Source organism: Monodelphis domestica, chromosome 7, assembly GCF_027887165.1.
Source record: "Monodelphis domestica isolate mMonDom1 chromosome 7, mMonDom1.pri, whole genome shotgun sequence".
Classification (NCBI taxonomy): domain Eukaryota; kingdom Metazoa; phylum Chordata; class Mammalia; order Didelphimorphia; family Didelphidae; genus Monodelphis; species Monodelphis domestica.
Genome location: NC_077233.1, coordinates 53,185,861 through 53,211,079, shown reverse-complemented (window position 1 = coordinate 53,211,079; position 25,219 = coordinate 53,185,861). Strand labels below are relative to the sequence as shown.

The following is a 25,219-nucleotide window of genomic DNA, read 5'->3' as shown; positions in this document are numbered from 1 at the left end:
TCTAAGACTATTTCCAAGAGTGTTTAACTTTGGGGGTATCATGGACCTTTTCAGAAATTTGATAAAGCTAATGAACCCCTTCTCAGAATCAGGTCTTTAAAAGCAAAATCCATAGGATTACAAAGGAAAGCAATAGGATTGAAATAAACATCTTTTTTTCCCATCCAAGTTCACAGACCCCTCAACCTGCCCATAGACCTCTAAATCAACCTTTTCAATTTACAGATGAGGTCATTGAGGCCCGGGGAGATTATATGACTTCTAAAGCAAAATAGGTAGAAAATATTTGTATTTGAACCCATATTCCTTCTACTTTCCTTTTGTACTGTCCTGGGCCAGTCCATTTATTTCACCTCACTCCTTGGTTACTCAAAATTGAACTCTGCTTCCAGGTTCAACCTAGTCTAATCCTTCTTTCATGTTGTGCTATGATAGAAATTCCTAGACTTTTAATTTGATTTCAACAAACATATAGTACCTCTATATGGCCTGATCAAACTAGGCTGTTTCCCTTGGGGAGGAAGCAAGGGGACACAAAGAAAGAGGAACTAAAATGACAGAAGAGTCCATAAGGACATCCCCCAACTCCAAAGCAATTTTTCTAATCTCTGTGCTCCCAACTGTAACAAGTGATGTAATTTAATATGACTACAGTTTTCCCCATCCTAGATTGGTACATTGTAAAGGGTTCCAGTTCTCTTTGCTCTCTTAGGCATAAAAGGTGTTAGTCCAGACCATGCCTGAACACTGAGAAGCACCATAAAGTTGGGCTGGTCACCTGGGCCCATTATGTTCATATCTCATCTCTTAGGACAAAAAGCAACACTAATTTCTAGACAGCAGTGAAACATAACAGTACATGCCTCCTTATATCCTTTTTGATGTATGTTTGTACCATAATGGTATTGATGTTATCAATAGTGCTAATACTCTTAATTATATTAATGAACCTTATAACTAGATCAAAAAATGTAGTTTGCATTATTTGGTAGGCAGTGGGGAGCTCCTAAATATGTTTTGTGATCTGAGAGATAAAAGGAAAAAAATATTTGAACTCCAGGAATGTAAGGAATGGATTGTAAAGGGAATAAACTAAAGAAAGAGGCCAGATTATTAAAATACTCTAAGTATGGGGATGTACCCATCCTCCTTAGAATTCTAAGTTAGATTGGCAAACATTCATCATGGATAAGGGACTGTAATCAGCACTAGGGACACAAGGATAGATAGAAAACCGATTCTGCTTTCAAGAAGTTTTCAGTTTAGTGAATAGGGAGTGATGGAGAGACACCCCAAAACCTAAAATACAAGGAAAATTTTAATAAGAGCAAAGAAGTCCAGGAAATATGATACTAAAAAATGGAAGAGAGAAAGGAAGATCAATTTCAGCTGGAAATGCTTTAGAAAGCCACAAGGGAGGCAGCATCTGACTTATGCCTTGGTTTTCATTCAACAAGCATATATTAAGCACCCACTGCATGCCAGGGACTGTGCTCACTGACTCCAGAATCAAAGACAAAAATGAAACAGTCCCTATATCCTCAAGAAACTTAGAAATATATAGAAATCTATGTAATAAAGAGGGAGAGAATATATGGAAAGAATAAATACCACATTTTCTTAAAACCCCAATTTCTCAGAAAAGCAATAACAATTCAGCAGAAGTCAAGAAAGACCTTTCATAGGAAGTGATGCTTTTGAATTGAAGGCTGAAAGTTAATATTGGTTCCAAGAGCCAGACATGAGAGAGGAGAATGTCTGAGGTATGGAGAATAGCCTAAGAAAAGATCAAGAGTTGAGAGATAAACAATCATTTAAAAGCAGGTAAGTCAAATTGCTGAAATGTGAATGAATGATGTCATCAATCTGGAAAGATCAGTAGTAACAATTTTGTTAATGGCTGCAAATGCCAAAAGGGGAGCTCATATTTCATCCTAAAAGGAATAAGGAGTCACTGAGGCATCCTGAACAGGGAAAGAAAGAACATGGTCAATTCTACATTTTAATAATAGTAATTTGGCCAGCTTTGTGGAGGATGAATGGGGAAAGTATGAATGAAGGGAGCCCAATGAAGAGGCTTTTACAGTGATCTATATAAGAAGTAATGACAACCTGAACTAAGATGGTTGAGGTGTTAATGGAAAGAAGTAGATGTAACCCCCCCCAAAAAAACATTATTGAGATAGAATCAAAAAGTCCTTACTAGATATGGAGGAGGGGAATGGTGACAATGGAGAAGGAATGATGATTCTGGGGTTGCAAACCTGGTGGGCTGCAAAGATAATGGCAAATGTGGTACCCTCTACAGAAAGAGGGAAATTTGGAGGAAAGGGGGATTGAAAAGGAAAGATGAGTTCTTTCTTGAATATGTTGAGTTTTAGATGCCTAAGGGGTATCCAAAAGACTGTTGGTGGTACAGGACTGAAGCTCAGGAGGGAGATGGAGATGCTGAAGATAGTTGAATCAATAGATCTTAAAGGAAGGGAGGAGGGAATTCATTAGAGCACAAAGAGAAGAATGGGGGTAGAAAGGTCCTTTCAGGAGTAGAAATGAGAGTGAGAGGAGGAGAGAGGACAGATAGAGAACAGTTTAGTTTAGCCAAGATAGAAAAAACATGAACAGGGAATAGTAGGAAAGAAGGCTGGAAAGGTGAGACAAATTGTGGATGGCTTTGAATGCCATGATCTGGAGTTTACCTTATTTGATAGACAATAGGGAACCATGGGAGGTTATTTCAGTAGGAAAGGGATATAGTCAGAGAAGAACAATAGGAAAATGACCCTGGCAAGTGTATAAAAGCATGGACTAAAGAAGGGATAAACTGAAGAAAGGGAGACCAGACTACTACAATGGTCCAGCCAAGAAAAGATTCTCCACACTGCCTAGATTAGAGGTCTGGAATAGGACAGATGGTTGCAATGGAAATGCAAATGAGGGGGTGGATGCAAGAGTTATTGGCAAAGGAATGACTGACAGGAAATAAATTAGATATGGGAGCCAGAGAGAAGAAAGAGTCAAAGGTGACTGTGAGGTTATCAGCCTGATTGGTTAGGACAGTGGTAGTAGTATTCACAGAAATAGAGGACTTGGGGGAGGGAAGAGGGTGAATTCAGCATTGGTCATGTTGAGATTAAGGTGCTTGTGGCACAGGCAAATAGAAATATTCAGCAAGGAATTGGAAGGGATGAAATAGGAGCTCTGGAAGCAAGCCAGTAGTATAGATATAGATTTCAGAGTCATCTGCATAGAGGTGTTAATTGAAGCTAAGGGAGAGGGTGAGATCACTAAAAAGAAAGTATAGATAAAAGGGACAAGGGACAAGGACAAAATTACAGAGAATTTTAAGGAATGGGACAAAAGTGGCAATGGAGATATATGAGAAGGAACCTGATGATTTGGAAGAAAACCAAACCTGCATTTTCCCAGAAGTCAATCAAAATGGCATCAAGATGGAAGGAATGGTCAACAGGTTCAGATGCTTCAGATAGATCAAGGAATATAAGGAATGAATGGGGGAAAGATCATTGAATTTGGTGACAAAGAAGCAGTATAAAAGCAGAATCCTGGGGAAAGGGCCAGAATGAGTGAGGGAAGATTTAGGTGTGAATTGCATAACCATGCCATTCTAGCTGAGTTCAAGGCTCTAGGCCTGTGTTGGCAAAACATGGCACCTGTGTCCCAGCAGTACAGAGGAAACTACTCCAACTAACCCTCTCCACCCAGCCTGAGGACATTTTTTGCATTCTCCACCTCTCCACCTAGTAGCTGAATGTGAGCACTTCCTCCCTCCACTGTCTGGAGTAATGCAGGGCTCACAGGCAGCTTGAAGGTGAAGTTTGGGCACATGATCTCTAAAAGGTTTACCAACACTGGTCTAAGCAGAAGAGTTAGTCTTGGCAAAGAGGATAATCACTTCATACTCTAAGATTGGGGCAAGGTGGGAGGAAGATGGGTGGAGAAATTGAAAGGTTTGGTATGGGTGCAGGTAGATGGCTCAGTGAATTGAGAGTCAGGCTCAGAGATGGGAAGTTCTGGATTCTGGGCATGTCACTTAGCCCCCCATTGCATGTCCCTTACTGCTCGTCTGCCTTAGTACCAATATATAGTATTGATTCTAAGATGGAAGGTGAAGGAAGGAAGGAAGGAAGGAAGGAAGGAAGGAAGGAAGGAAGGAAGGAAGGAAGGAAGGAAGGAAGGAAGGAAGGAAGGAAGGAAGGAAGGAAGGAAGGAAGGAAGGAAGGAAGGAAGGAAAGGAAAGGAAGGATTGGCAGAATGAAGCAAGGTAGGCAGCAAGGTTGTGCAGTAAATAAGAGTGCTAGGCCTGGAATCAGAAAGACTCATCTTGGGGGCAGAGAGGTGGCTATGTAGATTGAGAGCCAAACCTAGACAGGAGGTCCTGTGTTCAAACCTGACCTTAGACACTTTCTAGCTGTGAACCTGGGCAAGTCAGTTAACTATGAAGGAAAGAAGAAAAGGAAAATTATCCTATTATTTTAGAACTCTACTAAAATGAAATGAGCTGCCCAAAATGGTAGTTTCTTTTAGCCTTCAATGGTGATCTCCAAGCAAAGGTTGGATGAATACTCATCTTGTATGTCAAAGGACATTATCACTACTTTTAAGAGTGCTATGAAAATTATTGGTTTTTAAATGCTTACCTTCTATCTTAGAATCAATACTGTATATTAGTTCCAAGGCAGAAGAGCAGTTAGATCTAGGCAATAGAGGTTATCTGATTTGCCCAGGGTCACACAGCTATTAAGTGTCCTGAGGCCAAATTTGAACCCAGGAACCCAGGATATCCTATCTCTGGGTCTGTCTCTCAGTTCACTGAGCCACCTAGATGCCTCTTGCTATGTAAATTATGGTTGACATCATCATCATTCCCTAGTTACTGGTTTTATCTCATCCATTAGCATGTAAACTCCTTGATGCCAGGGATTATCTTTCCTTTTGTATTTGCAGCCCTGGTAGGGAGCATGGATCTTGGCACTTAGAAAGCATCCAATAAAAGTCATTTTTTATTCATGAGTTCAACTAGATTCTCTCTGAAGTCTCTTGAAATTCTGATATTCTATCTCAGAATTGATTCATGCATGACAGTCTGTCTCTGAATAGACTGTAAGCCCCATGAAGGCAAGGTGCATGTCATATTCCTCTATATCCCATAAAGTGTCTAGACTTCAGTGGGGACAAAGTAGTTATTCAATACCAACGTGGTGGTTGGTATTCCTGCTAGTCATTTCCAAAAGACCAATCTCTTTGATACTACAGGGACATTTTCAGGAATAATTTCAATAGGAAACACAATTCTGTCCTTAAAGCTGCCTACAACAGAAAATAATAAGAAGGAGATTCAATCATGACAGTAGTCTGAAAAAAACATTAAAGGACAATATATAGAATAACTAAACATCAATTAGCTTTAAGAGGGAACAAAATGGGAGCAAATCCATATCCTTTTCTTTGTCAAAAATATCACTGCCTCCCCTATCTGGACAGTTAGTTATCTAACCAAGTAACAAAATACTTATGGAGCTTTCTCCTCAGTAAAATAAATCATCTATTCATTGACTCAACTGTCAAGGACTAGATGACCTCTAAGATTTCTTTCCATTGTAATACTTGGGTTCTATGGTTCCAATATATGTCTTTCCTGCAGGGAGCTTGGGCAGATGGAGAAATCCCTGTCTCCTGACTTCCAGTCCAAAAATATACTCACTTAACCACACTCCCTCTCTTCATAGTGTGCCTGTATAAGAGCTTTGATGAAATGTCTGATCCCAACATAGAGAAGTACTAGACAAATGCCAAATGCAATGGTTGCAGCACATGCTCCCCGCCATGTTGGAATTGACCATCTCATATGTCTAACCCAGAGAAGAGAGAGGGCACATGGGGGAGGCACCTAAGACAAATGACTCTGTATTATTATCCAAATGATTTGCATTTATTTATTAGTCTGCATGTTATATCCCTCCAGTCAAATGTTAACCCCTTAAGAAAAGAGATTGTTGTGTTTTTGTCTTTAGGCCTTCCATACTTGGCATGATGCCTGACATATGGCAGGCACTGATTAAATGCTTTACTGGATTGAATTGAATTCTATCCAACAAAGAGTCACAGATTCATCAAATGTCAGAGCTAGAGAAGACCCTTGGAGATCATCTAAGCCAACCCCTTCCTTTTACAGTAGAACCTTAGTCCTAGAGAAATTAAGTGCTTTGCTTGAGGTCACAGAGTTGACCAGCAGGAGAGCTGGAACCCAAACTCAGGCCTGTCTACACCTTGTCTGGTTAAATGATCATAAAGGGAATTCTCCCAGCCAAAATAAGACATTTAAATCCCCTGCACCATCACAGGAATGTTCAAGATGGAACAAAAGTTCCAATTTTTTCATCAGTTTACACACACACACACACACACATGTGCATACACACACACACACACACATGCACACACACACACAAAGAGACACACAGAATAGAAACTTCCAGAGTTATAACACCCATATGCAATTGTTAGGAACTCTTCATCTATGTTTTTTCTCTTGATAGTATAGTGAAGAAAGAAGAAGGTGGGTGAGTAAGGGCAATGAGAGGATCTGAGGAAAACTCTAAGTCTAATGGTTCCTAAAACCAATTTTTCATAGGCAAATAGAAATTGAAGAGTACTGGCCTGAAGAACAGAAGACTTCAGCTCCAGCCTGGGTCTATGTGACCTTGGATAAGACATTTCTAGTCACCCAGATTTCCTTTTTCTCATCTATAAGAAACCTCATCCAGTTGTTAGAAGGATCAAATGAGAAATACATGCAAAGAGCTCAAGGTATGAGATAAATTATTGTTATTATTGTTATTACTATTATTACTACTACTCACTATTCTGCTACACATTTTCTCTCTCCCACTAGAATGTAAGCTCCTTGGGATCAGGGACTGTCTTCTCATTTGTGTTTATGACTTCAATGCTTAGCTATAGAACTTGGAACATAAAAAGCAATTTAATGCTTTTTTACTCACTCATTCATTCATTCATACAATCATTAATTCTACTATTCCAACTTATTGTTCATTCATTCAAACATTCCTGATACATCATGACCCTAGCACACCAGACTGCTATCCTCCACTCTCTCCTGATAGGTCTTTACTAAAATTAATTAAAATGAATAAAAAAGTTTTCAGGGACAGTGAGATGGCACAGTAGATAGTGCACCAGACCTGGAGTCAGGAGGTCCTATGTTCAAATGTGACTTCAGATCCTTCCTAGCTCTGTAACACTGGGCAAGTCATTGCTCTTCTTGCCTAGCCCTTGCTCTTCTGTCTTAGAGTTGTTATGAAGACAGAAAGTAAAGATTAAAAAAAAAACAATTCCTTTCCATTAACAAAGAAACTTTTACCCCATAAAGAGCCTCATGATATTTCTCTTTTTCTTCAAGTCAGTGTGGATTGACTCTGGGTACAGTGTTCTTCCCCAGAGTCCTTGAGAGCAGCCAATTCAGTGTCACATCTCAGACACTTAGACTCCTGCTTCACCCCAATGCCAGGCTTCTAGGTTACAAGTTAGAAAGGCAGGTCACCCATTCCTTCAGAGCCCGACACAAAGTGGGAAGGAGAGAATCCATGCAGGGATTACTGAGGGGGCAGAATCCCATCATGTTAATAGAAAGAGCACTGGATTTGGAAGTCAAGGGACTGGGGTTTGAATCCTGGCTTTGTCATCTCTATGACCTTCCCAGGCCTTAGCTTCTTTATCTGTAAAAATGAGGATATTGGAGCAGATGACCTCTAGGGCCCCTTCCACTTATAAATCTATCATCCTATCATTTGTGGAAATAAAGGAGATTGGGAAAGGGTGGGAGAGCAGGAAAATTTTTTATAAATATAGATATAAATTTTAGGGATATTTGTATTTGTGTCTTTGGATAAATATACATATGCACATGTGTGTAGATTTAACTTATGTTTATATTTAAATATGCAAATACTTAGTTCATTATTCCTGAATAAAGAGTTTTCATAAGAAAAGAAAAGAAAAGAAAAGAAAAGAAAAGAAAAGAAAAGAAAAGAAAAGAAAAGAAAAGAAAAGAAAAGAAAAGAAAAGAAAAGAAAAGAAAAGAAAAGAAAAGAAAAGAAAAGGAAAGGAAAGGAAAGGAAAGAAAAGAAAAGGAAAGGAAAGGAAAGAAAAGGAAAGGAAAGGAAAGGAAAGGAAAGGAAAGGAAAGGAAAGGAAAGGAAAGGAAAGGAAAGGAAAGGAAAGGAAAGGAAAGGAAAGGAAAGGAAAGGAAAGGAAAGGAAAGGAAAGGAAAGGAAAGGAAAGGAAAGGAAAGGAAAGGAAAGGAAAGGAAAGGAAAGGAAAGGAAAGGAAAGGAAAGGAAAGGAAAGGAAAGGAAAGGAAAGGAAGGAAAGGAAAGAAAGGAAAGGAAAGAAACAAGAATGGACTAGATAATGGCTAAGGTCCATCCCATCTCTACAATTATTTTCCTACAATAGTTATCACCACTTCAGAATGCCTTCCTTTATTCCCTCTGCCAATTCAAATCCTAAACCATCCTTCAAGGCCCACCTCCTCCATGGCAATTGATTCCTTCAGCCATAGAGATCTTACTCCTCTCCCCCCCCAATAATTCCTACAAAATTATTTTCCTATCTGACCCATTATGTCATTTGTTCAGTTCTACCATGTATGTGTCCTCTATCTTTTATCCTATTCTGCTACAACCTATAGGAGAGCTTTTCTAATTCCATCAGTTGTGACTGCCCTCCAAATTATGTTAGAAGCATTTTGTCTATTAATGTTGTTTCTGCCAAGTACAATGTAAGCTCCTTGAGAACAGAAGCTGGCTGATTTTTGTCTTTGCATGCCAAGCGCCCAGCACACAGAGATGAAGCTTAATGCTTTCTGAGCTGACTTGAATTCATATCTGGATTCTATGCCAGTGGTGGTGGGGAGAGGAGAGAGACAAGGTCTCCAACACTATGTTTTATAGGATCAAAGATCTACCACTAGGAGGGACCTTGAGGCCATCTGTTCCAACCCTCTCATCTTATAGACTGGGAAACAGGGACCCATTGCCCAAAGTGACACCTGTAGTATGTGTTATTTGAACCCAGTCCCTGGAATCCACAGTCAATGCCCCTTTGTGCCACTCGCCCACAAAGCCTAGCACAATGCCTTACAAAAAGCAAATCCTCAATGTTTGATGAATGTTTTCTCTCCTCCCACAACCCCAACATACACTGAGTTTTAAAATGAAAAAATGAGGGGGAAACATTTCCATTTCCATCTAAAACATATTATGTAATTCACTAAAGGCTGTAGTTTCCTAAGGACTCATGTCCTTAATCTACTTACACCGGTTAGTCATTGCTTCTGGGAGATTCTTTTTCACTGTGACCCCCACCTCTATCTCTTTTCATTTTCCACCCTCCCCCCAACAATCCCCACTCTCTTCCCCTTCTAGCCTTTCTTCTTTGGGGAGAAGGGTCTTCCCTGAGTTTCAGCATCTTAGGAATTCCCAAACGATTTGGTACTCCTAGAATCTGAGATCCAGAAGACGCCTGACATCACTCCAGTCCACATCCTCTTATTTTTCCCAAGGGGGAAACCAAGACTTCTCCACCAAGAAAAGGAAGCCGTTTGCCCAAGGTCAAGCTGCAACTCAATAACACATGAGACTAGAACCTGGGTCTCCTGCCTCCCCACAGTCCACTTGTTTGTTGGCTAAGGATGCTCCGAGATGGCTGAACCCAGAAGGCCAGCTGTGGCTTTTGCTCTCTCCCCGGTAGAGTTTTGCTGTGTCAATACCGCAGCCACTGCAGAGAGCCAAAGGAAGGCTGCAGCTTTGCTCTGCTGACCTTGGCCACTGCCTGGGAGCCAGAGAACAGCCCAGACACTTTTTTCCCCCCACTGCACTCAAGTCACATGATTATGCAGAAACTAAAAGGGAAGAACAAACAACCTGTAATGGGTGCCCTAATTCCTTCTTGCAGCCTTAAACTAGCAGCCGATTAGGCTGTCTGCCTTCCAGCAAACTGGTTCGCTGGGCTGTGTCTCCCCCACACACACACACAGTCCACAGCATCTTCACAGCGCTGGAGAATAATTTGCTTTAGCTAATGCAGAATAGTGGAGCTCCAGACCAATATGGAAGAATGATTTTTTTTTCTTAAAGTGAACTGGGAATCAAGAATCCTGGGTTCAAATCTATGCTCTCCCATCTTCTGCCACAAACTAGCAAAGTGAAGGAATTAAACTATTTGGATGTTCCTCTGGTCTCTACTACAATCTATTGTTACCTTGGACAAGTTCCTTCCCCTACTATTACAGACCTAAGGCTGGAAGGGAGCTCAAATGCCACTCCAACCTGCTCATTTTACAGACACAGAAACTGAGGCTCAGGGAGATTGAGTCACATGCCCTAGGACCAAGCAACAAAGAAACAGAAGCAAAATTTGAACCTAGATCCATTGGCTCATAGTCAAGCATTGCATTACCTGTCTGGATATCAATTTCCCTCTGTAAAATGAGAAAGTACAACTGAGTACTCTCTAGGATTCTTTCCAATTCTAAAATTTTAGGAAAATGCTTAAGTAGAAGACTGAAATAGAACCTTGTTCTTGGTACAAGAATTAAATGCCATCATCAGTCCTTTGGTATCTCTTGTACTGTTACTGAAGTGATATCCTGAACTCAGAGGGCAGAGAGCCAGGTCTAGAGTCAGGAGGTCCTGAGTTCAAATTTGGCCTCAAGCACTTCCTAGCTGGGTGATCCTGGGCAAATCACTTAACCCAATTGCCTAGTCCATAGCACTCTTCTGCCTTGGAATCAATGATTCTAAGACAGAAGGCATGGGGTTTTTTTTAAATCACTTGCCAGCTTAGATTCTCAAAGTAGGGTCAAGAGCAGGGTCATCTGACCAAATGACCCAGAAGATTAGCACAAATGAGGAGTAGGGTATCAGGGATGGTTGGGAGGATGAGAACACATCCACAGGAGATTGAAGACAAAGGGCAAAGTGACATTGCATTTGGAGTCCAAAGACAGAGGCTCCTGTCCCCAGTCTACAACTATTTTTATGACTTTTATCCCTTCTATGGGTCCTCATTTTCCTCATCTGTAAAAGGAGACGGCTGGCCTAGAGGACCTCTGAGGTCTCTTCCAACTCAACCTATGACCCTGAATAAGTCACTCTATTTCCTCATCTGTAAAGTGATCTTGACAATGGCTCAGGGCTCTGCCAGCTGGAAAAGTCAAAGTTTCTGTTTTAAGTCCCCCAAGCATCAGTCAGGAAAATTCAGAGCAGAGTCGCCATCAGTAGCACAGCCAGACTCCTGTCCTAACTGAAGTCATTTGCATCGGACTCTGCAGCAGGAGGATTGACAGATGGCTGGGGCTTGGAGATCATTAATGGAAAAAGAAGCCAAACCTGTGAGTGTTCCTAGACCAAGGAGGGTACAAGCTAAGTGGTGGCATGAAGTCCGAGCAGCAGCCTGAAGCTTCAGAAGACACTGAGGCCTTCAAGCTGCAGGTGTGAATGCTATTATCTCAGGTTCTTCATCTCATCTCTTGTCATCTCAGACCCCCATTGATCCTCCAACACTCCAGCCCTGCTCCTCATTCTCAAGATCAACCCCCTCCCCAGCAAAGGTGCCCAAATTGGCACAGTTAAGGGTTTTACCCATTAAGATTTGGAATCAGAGAACACGGAGTCCATTCCCAGCTCTAATATTTCCTACCTTGGCCAAATGACTTAAATCTCTCTGCACAGCATTTTCCTCTTCTTTAGAATGAGGTGATGACCATGGAAACAATGGATACATTGATTACAATAACAGAAATATAAAGATGGAAAAGGAATGCTGTGAATGTAAAATGGCCAAGCTTTTCCCCAAAGAAGAAACAGGAAAAGTGGCCCCTCCCTTTTGGGCAGAAGTGAGGAATAATGCGAATGGAACACTGAATAAAACGGCAGCTTTCTTCAGTGAGTGGTTTCCTGAATTTCCTTTTTCTTTTCCTTTTTCTTCCTTGCTATATGGATGGCTCTTTGAGATAAGGAAGGGATACTACCCTGGTGATGGAAAAACAAGATGTCAATGAGAAAAAGTTTCTTTTAATGAGGTGATAGAAGGATATGACCCCTGAGGGCCCTTCTGGATCTCAATAACTGTATTGAGATCACAAAATGTCAATTCCATTGGAAAATTCGATGCCATTGGATCTGATTTTCCTTCCTGAATAATGGTTGTGATTGCAAGGTAATGAGACCACTTATGGAACCGACTGGAACTTAAATATCCAAATGAGCTCTATTCTCTTCCCAGCAGCCACCTGAGGATACCATAACCTTATTCCACAGAGATGGTCCTTGCTCAAGACATCTTTGGGAATTGCTTTCAGAGTGGAATGAGGAGAAAATCAGTCTTATTACCTTGTAGTCACAATTCATTTGGACTCAGAAGAAGATTCTCCCAGCTTGATTCCACCATCTTATTACTCAGGTTTAGCCCTGAATTGATGTTGGACACTATAAAAAGCAAATCCCTCCTTCAAGGGCAAAAATGTTCACTGGTGATATTATACAAGAGAAAAAGAACATTTGTCCAGTTCTGAAGGCCATTCCCAAAGAGGAATCCCTACGCTGTCCTTAAGCAATGGGTATAAGCATGAGTCTATCAGTCCCTAAGATGACGACTTCAAAAAACGTGCATGATACTCCTCATTTCCTGACTCTGAGAATTCTCACTGCCTCTCTCCTAGACCTGGGATTTTCTCCTTTGCCTTCTGGTTCCTAGCCTCCCTAGATTCAAGTCCCAATTAAAATCCCACCATGTACAAAAAGCCTCTTCTGATTCCCTAATATGATTTTGTAATTCTAGAATCGGAGATCCAGAAGATACTTGACATCACCCCCATCTTTTTCTCTCTTGATTGTCCTCAATTCATTCTGTATACATATCTTCTTTGCATATAGTTGTTTTTATAATGTATTTTCCCAATAGATTCTGAGCTACTTGAGAGAAGAGTCTCTGACTTTAACCTCTCTTTGTATTCCCAGCACTTGACAATTGCCTGGCACTTATTAACTGAATATCTAATATAAATAAATACTGAATAAAGGCAGACTAACTGTTGACTCACATGTAAATATATTTGCTAATTTATTTCCATCACATTTGACACCTATTCTATAAAAAATTAGAATGGGCTTTCAAACAGGATAATAGCTATAATAATAGCTATAATATAGTATATAGTATATATGGCAGAAATAATACTGTATACTATATTATATATTATACACCATAATAATAGAGCTAAAAGAGAGACTTTAGAGGTCATCTGAGCCAACCTGCTCATGTTACAAATAGGGAAATCAAGTGAGGCCTAAAAAGGGTAAAGAACAGCCCAAGGACCCATAGCTAGTGAGTGATTTTAATTCATATCTCCTGGTTTCTGAAACAAAAGACCTTCACTGTAATATCTCCAATTTTATAAAGAAAGAGGCAATTTGGTGGCTAACTGGATATAAAATCAGGCTTTGAGATGGGAGGTCCTGGGCTCAAATCTAGCTTCAGATACTTTCTAGCTGTGTGACCCTAGACAAGTCACTTAACCCCCATTGCTTAGCCCTTACCACTTTTCTGCCTTAGAACCAATACTTGGTATTGATTCTAAGAGATAAGTTAAGAGTTTTTTAAAAAGAAAAAGAAAGAAATTGAGCTCCAGCCAGGTGTAGGGGCTTCCAAAAGCTCACTCAGTGAATTACTTGCCTCCTTTGACAAAAGCACTAGGATGCCCTGTCATCACTGGGATGAGGGAGTGAGACCAGCTAAAGAGTACCCAGTGTGGTTAAGCCATGGGAGGCAGCATAGCCTAATGGGTAGGGCATTGACCTTGGACTCAGGAAGAGCTGGGCTCAAATTCTACCTTGGTTGTTAACTAGCTGTGTGACCCTGGCCAGCTCACTTCACTTTTCTTTGCTTCAGTTACTTCAGTACCAACCAAGGGAGTCTGAGACCATGACAGCCTCTAAAATCTCTCCTGGCTCCAGTTCTACGATGCTATGATTCATTCTGTGGTCAGGTCCTGCACTAGCAGAGCCAGACTCCAAGGCAGCAGGAGTAGCTTGGGGAGCTCAGGACCCCTTCTTATTCAGCAAACAGAAGCTTTGTGGAGAATCCAAGCCAGGGCAAGGAGCCCAGCACTTACCTCTGGGGGCAGCAGCTGCCCCAAGGTCACCCAGCTGAGCATGCCAGGTGCTCCACCCTGCTTACCTGGTTACCCCAGGATACACCACCCCCAGACACTCTCCTCCTTGTGCCACCTCTCCAGAGTCGCAACTAGACATTCGTGCTGTCGGGCTTTTTCTTTTTTTCCATTTGTAGCTCTAAGGGTAAGGCTATATTAATCAATCTGGGCTTCAATAGCTATGGCAACCAATGCTAAATGGGATATGAAGAGAGCAGTGGGAATGAGATCAAGAAGGAGATCAGAATGAGAGCACGGAGGTTCTCTCCAAACACCCACATTACTGTCTATTTCCAGTCAAATTCCCTGAGAAGGGGGCTGGGAGCCATAGACACAGGAACTGCACAAACCCACGGAGTAGGGGGCCCAGCTATTCCCACTCTCCAAGGGATCCACCTGCTGGATTCACATTACATGGACTAGAAACCAAGCCTGGCAAGGGCCCCTGCCTGTCACATGGCCTGAAGGCTGCCCTCCTGACATCCCTGACCACCCCTTTTCCTTCAGCCTAGTTTTTGTGTCCCTGGAACACCCAGACTTAGAGCCACCTGACAAAGGATACTGTCTAGTTCAACCTCCACCTTGGCCATGATTGACTAATAATTGCTAATGATTAATTACTAATAATAACTAATGATTGCTCCTATTTACATGGCAACTAGAGGGCTATCTCATTTCATCTTCCCAACAAATCTAGAAAGTAGGTTGCTATTATTCCCATTTGACAGATGAGGAAATTGAGGCAGAGAGTAAGTTAATTTGCCCAGTTAAGTGCCTGAGGCAGGAATCAACTCAGGTCTTCCTGTACAACCTAGCTGATCATCCAACTTGACAGTAATTCTGAGAGGGTCATGAGAAGTTGCCTCATAGAGCTCTCTAATCTTGTTTGAGAATAAAGAATCCCCTGTCCATACTCTATGTCAGTGAAGAGATAGAATCCACAAGAAAGGACCGGTTTCATCACTTCTATCCTGTGAAATACAGGGTTTATTGACTGGGAAACTGGGCTGATAAGGAAGCATGGGGACAAGTCCAGACTGACACTAATGAGTTATGAGGTCTTCAGCAAGATTTCTCTCTGGCCTCAATTTCCCCACTTGTAAGAAGAAGGGAGGAGAAGGGAATCAAGTTTAACTGATTTCTTCTCATCACTTCTAACTCTGAAAAGCTGCTCAAAAAAGGAAAAAAAAAGAAAAACCTCTCAGTTGCCCCACTCCTCACAGTTTCAGAGATTCAAAGCTAATCTAGTCCTTTTTACAGATGAGAAACCAAAGCCAAAGAGGCTAATGACGTGGCTAAAATATCAGTGGTGGTAGTTAGAGGTAAAGTCAGGATTTGAACACATGTACTCCAACTTCAAATACAGATCTCTTTTCTGCCCTAACAAGCAGCCTCTCCTGTTCCAGGCACTCAGAGATTTCCTACTTTTACTTCCTTCTTCTCCCTCTAAACCCTCTCTCCTGAGCCTTCTCCTGAGTGTGGTATAAATGATTTATGAAAGCTTAGCATGTGGCAACCACATGCTAAAATACCACAAGTTATTTTATTTTATTCTCCATCATCCAGCATCATTTGCTCCTTTTTCCAGCTGAAGAGCAGAGGTTAAGTGACTTCCATGAAAGCACACAATCAGTAACTCTGATTGAGGAAATATTTGAATACAGCTCTTCCTGACTCCACCTCCAGAATTCTCTCCATCAGACCACACTCTCTCTCTCAATAGAAGACATAAAGTGAATTTCAGACCTGGGAAATGATCTCTTTAATGAGGGGGTCTTCTAATTATATTATCTCTGTGGTTGCTCATTCTCATTCTCTGTAAAGATGTTCTGACTCCCTTTTGATGACTTGGAAACAACTGAGAGCCTATTTGACCCCCACCACAAGTGGAGAAATACAAATCATCTGAATATAGGGTCATGGAAGAACACTGGATTTGAAATTGAGGAACTTAGGTTCAAATCCCAGCTCTAGGGTTGTATGACCTTGAGTAAATCATGTGATCTTCATGGCCCTCAGTTTCTTCATCTGTAAAATGGGTCACTGGAAGAGGTAGTAACTTTTGAGCTCTAAATAATATGATTCCATGAATTTCTTGTCTTTATTTCTTGTTCCTTCCCATAAAGCACAATCATAAGAGGAAAAAGTGCAAAATGAGAAGCAGAGCATCTGAGTTCTCACTGTAGCTCTCTGCCCTTAATTAACTGTAAGATGTCAGGTAAAGTTATCTCTCTGAGCCTCAGTTTCCCCATGAGGTTGAGTTGGACTATTTCTTTCTTGGGTCTCTTCTAGCTCTCTGGTATCCTATGAGTTAGTAATGCTAAAAGGCTCATGTCCTTCTTGAAAATATGTGCCAAAAAGTCACCTGGGGAGGAGTCAGGAGCTTTGTCTCCCCCCACCTCTGCATTCCCCAAGACAGTTTGAATGGTGCTCTCCATTGGATGCCAAAGTGATATAACTAGCCTTCCCACTCCAAAGGGAGCTAGAGGAGGTTGGGGCCCCAGCTGGAGAAAAGAAGATCAGAAAGAAAGCCTGAAGTCACATTCTCTCCCATATATTGGAAAGCAGCAGCATGAACAGGGTGGGGAGCCCTGATTCGGTGGTCAGGCAGGACTGCATATGCCCCCAATTCACTCCCACTGACACCTAGAACATCTGGGGATTGAACCTGTGGCAATCCTACATTGTAACCTTCTGCAAGTCTCTGAGAGGGAGAAGAAGAGTGGAGCTGATGAAATGGATAGAAGAGTGGGATGGGAAGGAAAGGAACAGAAAAAACAACTAGGATGAGGGGAAGGGGGGAAGTAAAGGGGAAAGATCCCTCAATTCTGAGAAGAATCAGCATCACAAGCAGTTGAGAGGAAAGGTTCCACCATGCTTTCCTAGCTAGACAAGTAGAATTCTGAGCAGGCTAATGGTGACCTTAGCCTAGGGACAGTCCTGAGCAATCAGGTGTCTCAAGGGAACCAGCTCCCAGGTGCTTCATAGAAGTAGAACATTTTCTGTGAACCTCCAGAACCAGCAAGTTTAGGGACAGCTGGGTGGTGGGGGGGAGGGGGGGAGAGGGGGGGAATGGGAGGATCTAGTCCAAGCCTTGCCAGGTGCCACACTAACCAGGCTCCAGGGATGGTCCATACCCTCAAGAAGGGCAACTGAGCGGGGGAAATGTGCCAGGCATGGGCATTGGCTCACTGTCCATGCACAGGGAAAAAGGAACCCAAGGCTCTTTCCCACAGAATCTCAGTGGCTAGGAAGTCCCTGGGGCTAAGTCAAAATTCATCCCTCCCCTAGAATGCAGGTGTACCACACCCTCCCATCATCCATGCCCAATAGCTAGTTCACTGGGCAGAATGTCTTGGGCACCCTCATCCTCAAGGCAAAGCTGTGAGGATGGAATTCCAGCAGCTGGAACCATAAGACCTGTTCCCCGAGAGCCCGAAGTGTTCACTGACATAATGCAGAGAACTGGGGAGAACCAAGGTGAAAGGGACGTTTGTGCATCTGGGTTCACGAATGTGTGGGAGGGGGCGCGAGTACTCATGGGAGGGCACAGACAGGCACATGTCTGCCTGACATGGAGAACAGGTATGCATCTCCAGGAATGTGGGTCTTCATGCATTTCTGTGCAGGTATGGAGACAGGCTGCACTAATAAGCGCATGTCTGTCTGTCTGTCTGTCTGTTGGGGTGTGCATGTGTGCACCCAGTGGGGTGGGCACATGCCAGCCAGGCTCCCTCCAGCCATACCAGCCCTTCTTCCACCTCACCATCCGCAGAGGCAGGCCCTTTGCAACATTAACTCTTCTCGTCACCGAGTCCCAACGGCAAAGCCAGCCTAGGCCAGAGCTCCAGAGCCCCTCAACTTCCCAAGGCAAATTTCTCCCTTGTACAGTACATACACACTGCATGGAAGAAAAGAGCCTGAACACCACCAGCTCTTCCCACGCTTCAGGAATTTACTCAGTAACCAGCCCAGTGTGCACCGAGTTAAAAGGGCCCAGAGATCAGCCCTGGGAACGAAGCACCTCAGGGCAAGCCCCCGTCCTCTGGCTCAGCAAGCCCATGACTTACCTTCCAGAAGGCAGGCTAGGGATTGGCTCCTGACTCTTCCAGGCTCCTGAGATGGCCCAAAGTTCCCATTTCATTAAGTCAGGGGAAGTAACAGGCAGCAGCAGAGAAAAGCCCGCAGTTTTCGGGCTGGGTGGGGGCTTGGGGGTGGGGAAGTGACAGTAGGGAAATCAGATCAGGAGGGGACAGAGCGAGCCCCACACACAGAGCTTCTACTCCATCCACATCAAACAGAGAAGTCCCCGGCTCCCAAGCGGATGAAGGGACTGCTGGGTCTTTTACGTAACAAGCAGGGGAAAGCCAGCAGGCTCCTCCTTGGTGCCTGGTGACAGCCCTGCTTGGAGTTTGAAAATTGATGACCCAGGGTGATAGGGAAGCAGATGCAAAAGCCTCCGCTTGAATTTCTGAAGCTGTCCCTACACGTTCCCATTTGTGAGGGACTGTGGAGCAGCCGGGGAAGGGAGGCACGACCAGCCAGCAATTCACAAGAGGCTAGGGAGAACTCAGAGAGGGCGTTGGAGTAGCCCGAGAGTCCCTTCCATCTGCGCGGGCATGGAGCTTCTCTCAAGACCGGACTGGGAGCCAACATCCTCCCAAAGGCATCCTATTTTAATGCAGACCCGGGCTCTCTCTCTAACTACACCCTGCAACACAAATGGTGCAAAGCAATCCCTTTCCAAGCACATTAACCCCACCGCTGCCGCTGCCGCCAAACCCTCACAGGTGCCCATCCATCCCTTACCCAGTGACCCCCCAGCACTGCCCACAGCATCCCCGGGAAAGTTGCCCGGCAAGAACCCCGGACCAGCAGTCCCTCCTGAAGTCTTCTTGGACACCCTATGTATGACACACCACGAACCCACCCCCAACCCCTGCAAAAAAAAAAAAAAAAAAGCTAGTCATACTCTCAGTGTCCCCAGATTCCAAGCAAAGCTCACCCGGGCTGGGTTCCCTCCTTAGGAAATAGCTGGTTTGGGGGGGGGGGGAAGCTAACCCCTGCCCTACAGTGACTTTTCTCCCAAGCCCCAGGGCACTGCAATCCCTGGGTAAGCTTCAACCTCACCCCAAGGGCTATTGATTTGGGAGAGAACCTTGCCCTTCTAGCATACCCTTGCGTAATCCCATGTAAATGTGCATTACCTTCCTAGAGATTCCCAGGTCCCAGACCTAATGCCTGCCTGCCTGCCTGCCTGCCTGCCTGCCTGCCTGCCTCGGTCAGGCTAAGCCAAAGCCGCCCCTTCCGAACACACACACACACACACACACACACACACACACACACACACACACACACACACACACACAATTTCCTTCATCTGCTCCAAAAGAAACAGGCTGCCCAATAAACAAGCCCCCCAACGGCAGCCCCTTCCCCTCCCCCTCCAAAAAAGAGCGAAGGTGGTGGGGGAAGGGAAGAGGGGACAGCTTTTATTTTGATTTTTCATGCGGTGGATGTCGCTACTTACTTGGCTAACAAATCATCACCCATCCAAAAGGATTTCCAGTTGCCCAGCCGAATAATCACTGTACCGCATCTGGAAGGCGGTGAGAGGCTGGGCTAGCCGCCTGGAGTCCCTCTGCAGACTGTACCATCCTGATGAAGCAGGTAGGGGAGGGAGCTGGGATATTTATGAGAGCATCTCACCAGCAAAATGCAATCTCGGGGGATGTTTCTGCCCTCAGCTTAAGGCACTTGGAAGGGGGAAAGAAACGTGGCCGATAGAGTAAAGGGAAGAAAAAAAAAAGCTTTCTCCACCAGGAGGCAGGGGGACTGAGGGGGAGGGTGGAATCAACCACCATGTTGTTGTTTGTTCCTCTAATACGTCCCTTGGGATAACGACAAACACAGAAGATGGCAAACTCCCAGGAATATGCCACCTACCCAGAAGTGGGAGAAACCGTCAAGGACAAGGACTGTCAGGTTCGATCGCGATCCTGGGGGAAGGAAGGGAGGCAGTGAGGTTTGGGGTAGCAAGGGGAAGGGGTCTGAAGGCCTTTCTGCCTGCCGGGTTAAGAAGTCTGGACAAGGTACAGGGTGGTCCACATGGTTTGCCCAGGGAAGTCAGGTTCTAAAAGCCACCTTCTTCCCAACCAACTTGGTCAGACATTCATTCCTGACCCTGCAGAGCTGGGCTGAGCACAGCAGAGCAATCTGGAATCCCATTATCTGTAGGCAGGACCATTTCTAGGACCCTGGAGCCTGAGAGCTCTCTAGATGGGGTTGGAGTGAGCTTGGGCATGCTTGCAGGAGTCAGGACCCAGCACATGGCCCCACACAGCCCCAGTGTCCTTCCAGACAATTTAATTGCCCCTTCCTGCTAGGGCAAAAAAGGTCAGTCCCGCTGACCAGCCAGCTAGAAGCGGGAGCATCAACACCAGGGCCCTACATTCTCCCTTGCCAGTTCTCATGGGCTAAGGTTCTAGGATTCCCTGGGACTTTGGCCCGAAAAGAAGCCTCTCTGAGGGACCAGCTCTCAGCTCTCTCAGTCATCGATCCCTAGGGCTTCCTGAGAGATTGCAAGTAAGCATGTGCTTTTGTGTTTCCTGAATACCTGTTGCAAGGACGAAGAGTATGGGGTAGGAGACACATGTGGAAGGAACTGACAGGCTAGCACTGACTTACTTCCCAGCCATCCCTGGGACCCTTTGGGGGGGGGGAGGGTGCTATAAACTACAATAAGCTTTGAAAGTACCAAATATGGCCCAGTTTTCCCTCTATTTCACCTTAGGTACATCTGCCCCCTTTAAAACTGGAAGACTGAGGGGCAGGGGATTGGAGAGGAAGGAGGGAAGAAAGTTGGAAAGAGGTTAAGAATTCCAAGGTTGGGGGATCCTTTGGGATTCCAGTCTTGCTGACCCTTTCTGCTCTTAAACAGGTGGCCCACCTCAGGCTGCCTCACCCTAAAATGGCCCTGTTCCCCACCCCACCCCCCAAAAGACACATGTCAGTCTAGTAGACCCTTGCCTTTTCCAGGGCATGTGGCAGAAAGGGGAAAGAGAGGAAACCAAAATGCCTCTCTGTTCCTTTAAAGTTGGGAGCCATTCGGGGCCAGCCAGACTCCGTGACGGACAGAGCGGGCAGCTGCAGGCCAGGCTAGCTCCCCCATATGCTTGGAGAAGGAGCTGTGCTGGTGCTCTGTCATCCCTGCTCACAGGCTTGCTCAGAATATCAATTCGGCTAGTTCAAACCAAAAGTCTGCACTGCACCAAAATGGAAGCAATATAGAAGAGAAGGGGTGGGAGGGAGAGAGGGAGGGAGAGAGGAAGGGGGGGAGGGAGCAAGGCAGTGGGGAACAGCCAAGATCCCTAATCAGTCAAATCCGCTCACCTGGCCAATGAGAGGCATCGAGGACACCAGAGCTCCATGACCTGAGTAGCTTCCCTCTCTGTACCTTACTGCATTCCCTCCCCTCCATCCTTCATGGGGCTGTGGATGTCTTCAAGAGAGAAAGCTGGAGGGGACCTCCAAGGCCATCCAGGGAAACTCCTCATTTTGTAGATGAGGAAACTGAGGCCTGAGATAGGCCCAGGCAAGCAAGGTCATGCAGGGAGAAAGCATCAAGAGAGCTGGAAAGCCACCCAATCCAGGCTCTTCATTTTACAGGGGAGGAAATCAAGGACTGGAGATGGAGAAACTTCCCAAGGTCACACAGGTAGTAAATAACACAGGTCCCTCCACTTTTGATCCAGGCCTTTCCCCCTGCCCCATCATCTGAAGACACTGAGTGCTCTTCACATGACCACACACCATCCAAGTCAAGGATGAAGGCCAAGGTAGACAGAACAATCCCTGGGGGTAAGGGAAGGAGGGTGGGGGCTCCAGACCAGAGGTTTTGGAATCCTCATTCACATGGTAGATGAGAGGTGACTAATAAGGAAAGGAGCTCTTGGGAGAGGACCTGGTGGCTCTGGGCTAGCTAGTTGAAGAAAAAAAAAACCACCACAGATTCAGATCATAAAATATCTAACCCAGCTCTCCCCTACCCCCAAGCCTAACATAATGCCAAACCATCATTTACATGATAGGATCAAAGATTTAAGAGGGAAAAGCCACCTCAGTGTTCATCAAGTCCAATGACCCCATTTCAGAGATGAGATAACTGAGGTCCCTTTAGGGTCACAGAACTACTAAATGTCTAAGGCAAGATTTGAATCTGGGCCTTTCATATTCCAAACCTAAAGGACTTGCCAGTGTCCCACAATGACTTTCACACATGGCCCTCAAGCTACATTTTGCCTTTTAGTAATAACTGTTTTATCCTTTTTCTTCAAGATCCACCCCCATGTTTTAGTTTAACCTGATTTCACCTAGATCAATTTGCTATGGGAAAGGAAATACACAATCCTTCTCTGGACCCTAGGGGTACCCTCCCTGGGTAGAAGTACCCCTCCCCCTTGGGGCAGAGAGCATGGCTCAGCTCTCTGATTCTAGTCTGTCACCCTGACTCCAGAAAGCTGCCTGTCCTCAGCCAAGAGGGTGCTAGATTTCCTTCCATCTTGATGCAAGTAGCAAGCACCACTGCTTAGGAGAGATCCAAAGCCAAGCCCAAGTGGCTTACATATGGCTAAAGTGGGGAAAAGGTGAGTGGAGAAAATAATACACACAGCTGGAGGTAGGGGTACTGCCCAGGGAGAGAGTCTTTTTGTAACTGACTTTTAAAGGAAACTGCCCCAAGGCCAGTCTCACACAAGCAGAGTAGGCACTTTCCTACTGAGTGTAGGAATGAATGCCAAAAAAGCCAAAAAGCTTCCCTCTGTGCTTCACACACACACACACACACACACACACACACACACATACACCGGAAATGGGAAAGGTGCCCTGGGACAGGTCAGTGGGGCAAAAAGGGAATTCCACCCCTGGAGCCTTTTCCTACAGGGTCAGTCATTCTCCTGTGCTAAAGCCTAAATATTCCTGGAAGGATACAAGCCAATATCACTTTGGTGCAAAGGAGTTTATCAGATCCCTTCTAATAGCTGGCAGACAGCTGGGCCTCCAAGCCCAGTATGTTGGGGGGGGAGAGAGAGGGGAGGGGAGAGACAGAGAGGGGAGAGAGGGAGAGACAGAGAGAGAGAGAGAGAGAAGGAGAGAGGGAGAGAGAAGGAGAGAGGGAGAGAGGGAGAGACAGAGAGGGGAGAGGACAGAGAGGGGGAGAGGGGGAAAGACAGAGGGGAGAGAGGGAAAGACAGAGAGAGAGAGAGAGGGGAGAGAGAGACAGTGAGGGAGAGGGGGGGGAGAGAGAGAGAGAGAGAGAGAGAGAGAGAGAGAGAGAGAGAGAGAGAAGAGAGAGAGAGAGAGAGAGAGAGAGAGAGAGGAGAGAGAGAGAGAGAGAGAGAGAGAGAGAGAGAGAGAGAGAGAGAGGAGAGAGAGAGATGAGAGAGAGAGAGAGAGAGAGAGAGAGAGAGAGAGAGAGAGAGAGAGAGAGAGAGAGAGAGAGAGAGAGAGAAGGCCTGGACTAGGAATCAGGTGATCTAGGTTGGAGTCCCAGAACAGCCATTGAACAGCTGTGTGTCCTTGGGCAAGCAACCCCCTTCCCTGAGCCCTCAGTTCTCTTATCTATAAAATAGGGAGGGAGAAAGCTGAGGGGGAGGGGGTGTCATCACATTTTTAGCTGGATGATCTCTAAGGTAAGTTGTAATTCTAAGAATTTCTGATGGGGGGTGGAAAGTGTGAGGTCAGATTAAAAGCTCAGCCTGGAGTCCAGAAGCTGCCCAGGGAAAGCAGACCTTTATCTCCAATAATATTAAATTACAGGTGCCCAGGGAGGGCTCTGGGAGTGAGGACAGTCCATCAGGCTAGGGAGATCACCCATATCATAGCTCTGCTCTGAGCTGCTTTAATAAATCAAAGCAATGAAGCTAGTTCTGGGTAAAATGGTGAATCTTATCTGGGTGCTCTCCCATCCCAGAGGATTCCTGATCTTAATAAAGGTCAAGTCTAGTAAAGCTGATTCACCAGAATCTTAGACTTGGAAGGGGCCTTAAAAGATCCTCCAGTCTGGACTCTATGCTATACCAGCATCCCTTCTACAGTCTCCTTAACAAGAGACCGCTCAGCTTTGGTATCTGAGAACTCACATAAGGTATGAATAAGCATAAGTTCAGAATGTCAGAATTGGGGGGCAGGAGGGCCTATAGGGGCTATCCTGTCCAACCTACTCCCCAGGAAAAGACTCCTCCCCTAAAAAACATACAACCTGCCTCTCCCCCCTCTCTCCCTCTCCCCTTCTTCCCCTCTTCCCCTCTTCCCCTCTTCCCCTCTTCCCCTCTTTCCCTCTCCCCCTCTTCCCCTCTTCCCCTCTCCCCCTCTTCCCCCTCTCCCCCTCTCCTCCTCTCCTCCTCTCCCCCTCTCCTCCTCTCTCCCTCTCTCCCTCTCTCCCTCTCTCCCTCTCTCCCTCTCTCCCTCTCTCTCTCAAGACTTTCAGTTAAAGGAAATGTCCATGGTACTTTTGGCCAGCACAAGCAGCTAGGGAATGCAGTTAGAGAGCACTGGACCTGGAGTCAGAAAAACCCGAGTTCTAATTCAGCCTCCAGACTTACTAGCTGTGTGTCCCTAGGAAAGTCATTTTACCTCTGTTTGTCTCAGTTTCCTCATCTGTAAAATAGGGATAATAAAAGTGCGTACTTCCCAAGGTTGTACAGAGAATAGAATGAGATGGTGATTATAAAGTCCTTAGCACAGCACCTGGTACATAGTATGCACTATAAGAACGATGGCTACTTTTATTATTATTTTTATCTGTTAAATGTAGATAATAATAGCACCTACAGCCCCCCAGGGTTGTTGTGAAGATAAAATGAGATCATAATTGTAAAGCACTTAGCACAGTGCCTAGAACATAACAGTACTATATAAATATTAGCTAGTATGATAGTAGGAAGCTTTTTTCTCTTACACCA

The 25,219-nt window shown here is 44.7% G+C and overlaps 1 protein-coding gene across 27 annotated transcripts in view; it reads right to left on the bottom strand.

The window, feature by feature from the left end:
• ATP2B2 (ATPase plasma membrane Ca2+ transporting 2) overlaps positions 1-25,219 on the bottom strand; it is a 591,738-nt gene that overhangs the window by 342,504 nt on the left and 224,015 nt on the right. For 3 of the 27 annotated variants that reach the window (XM_056804659.1, XM_056804639.1, XM_056804646.1), the window contains exon 1: positions 19,786-20,636. The exons of 10 other annotated variants lie outside the window; for them this stretch is intronic. The gene's annotated coding sequence lies outside the window, so the exon portion shown is untranslated. Of the gene's footprint in view, positions 1-18,322; positions 19,750-19,785; positions 20,637-25,219 lie in introns of those variants that run through there. 14 more of the 27 variants (XM_056804652.1, XM_056804656.1, XM_056804658.1 and 11 more) reach the window with 10 other exon arrangements.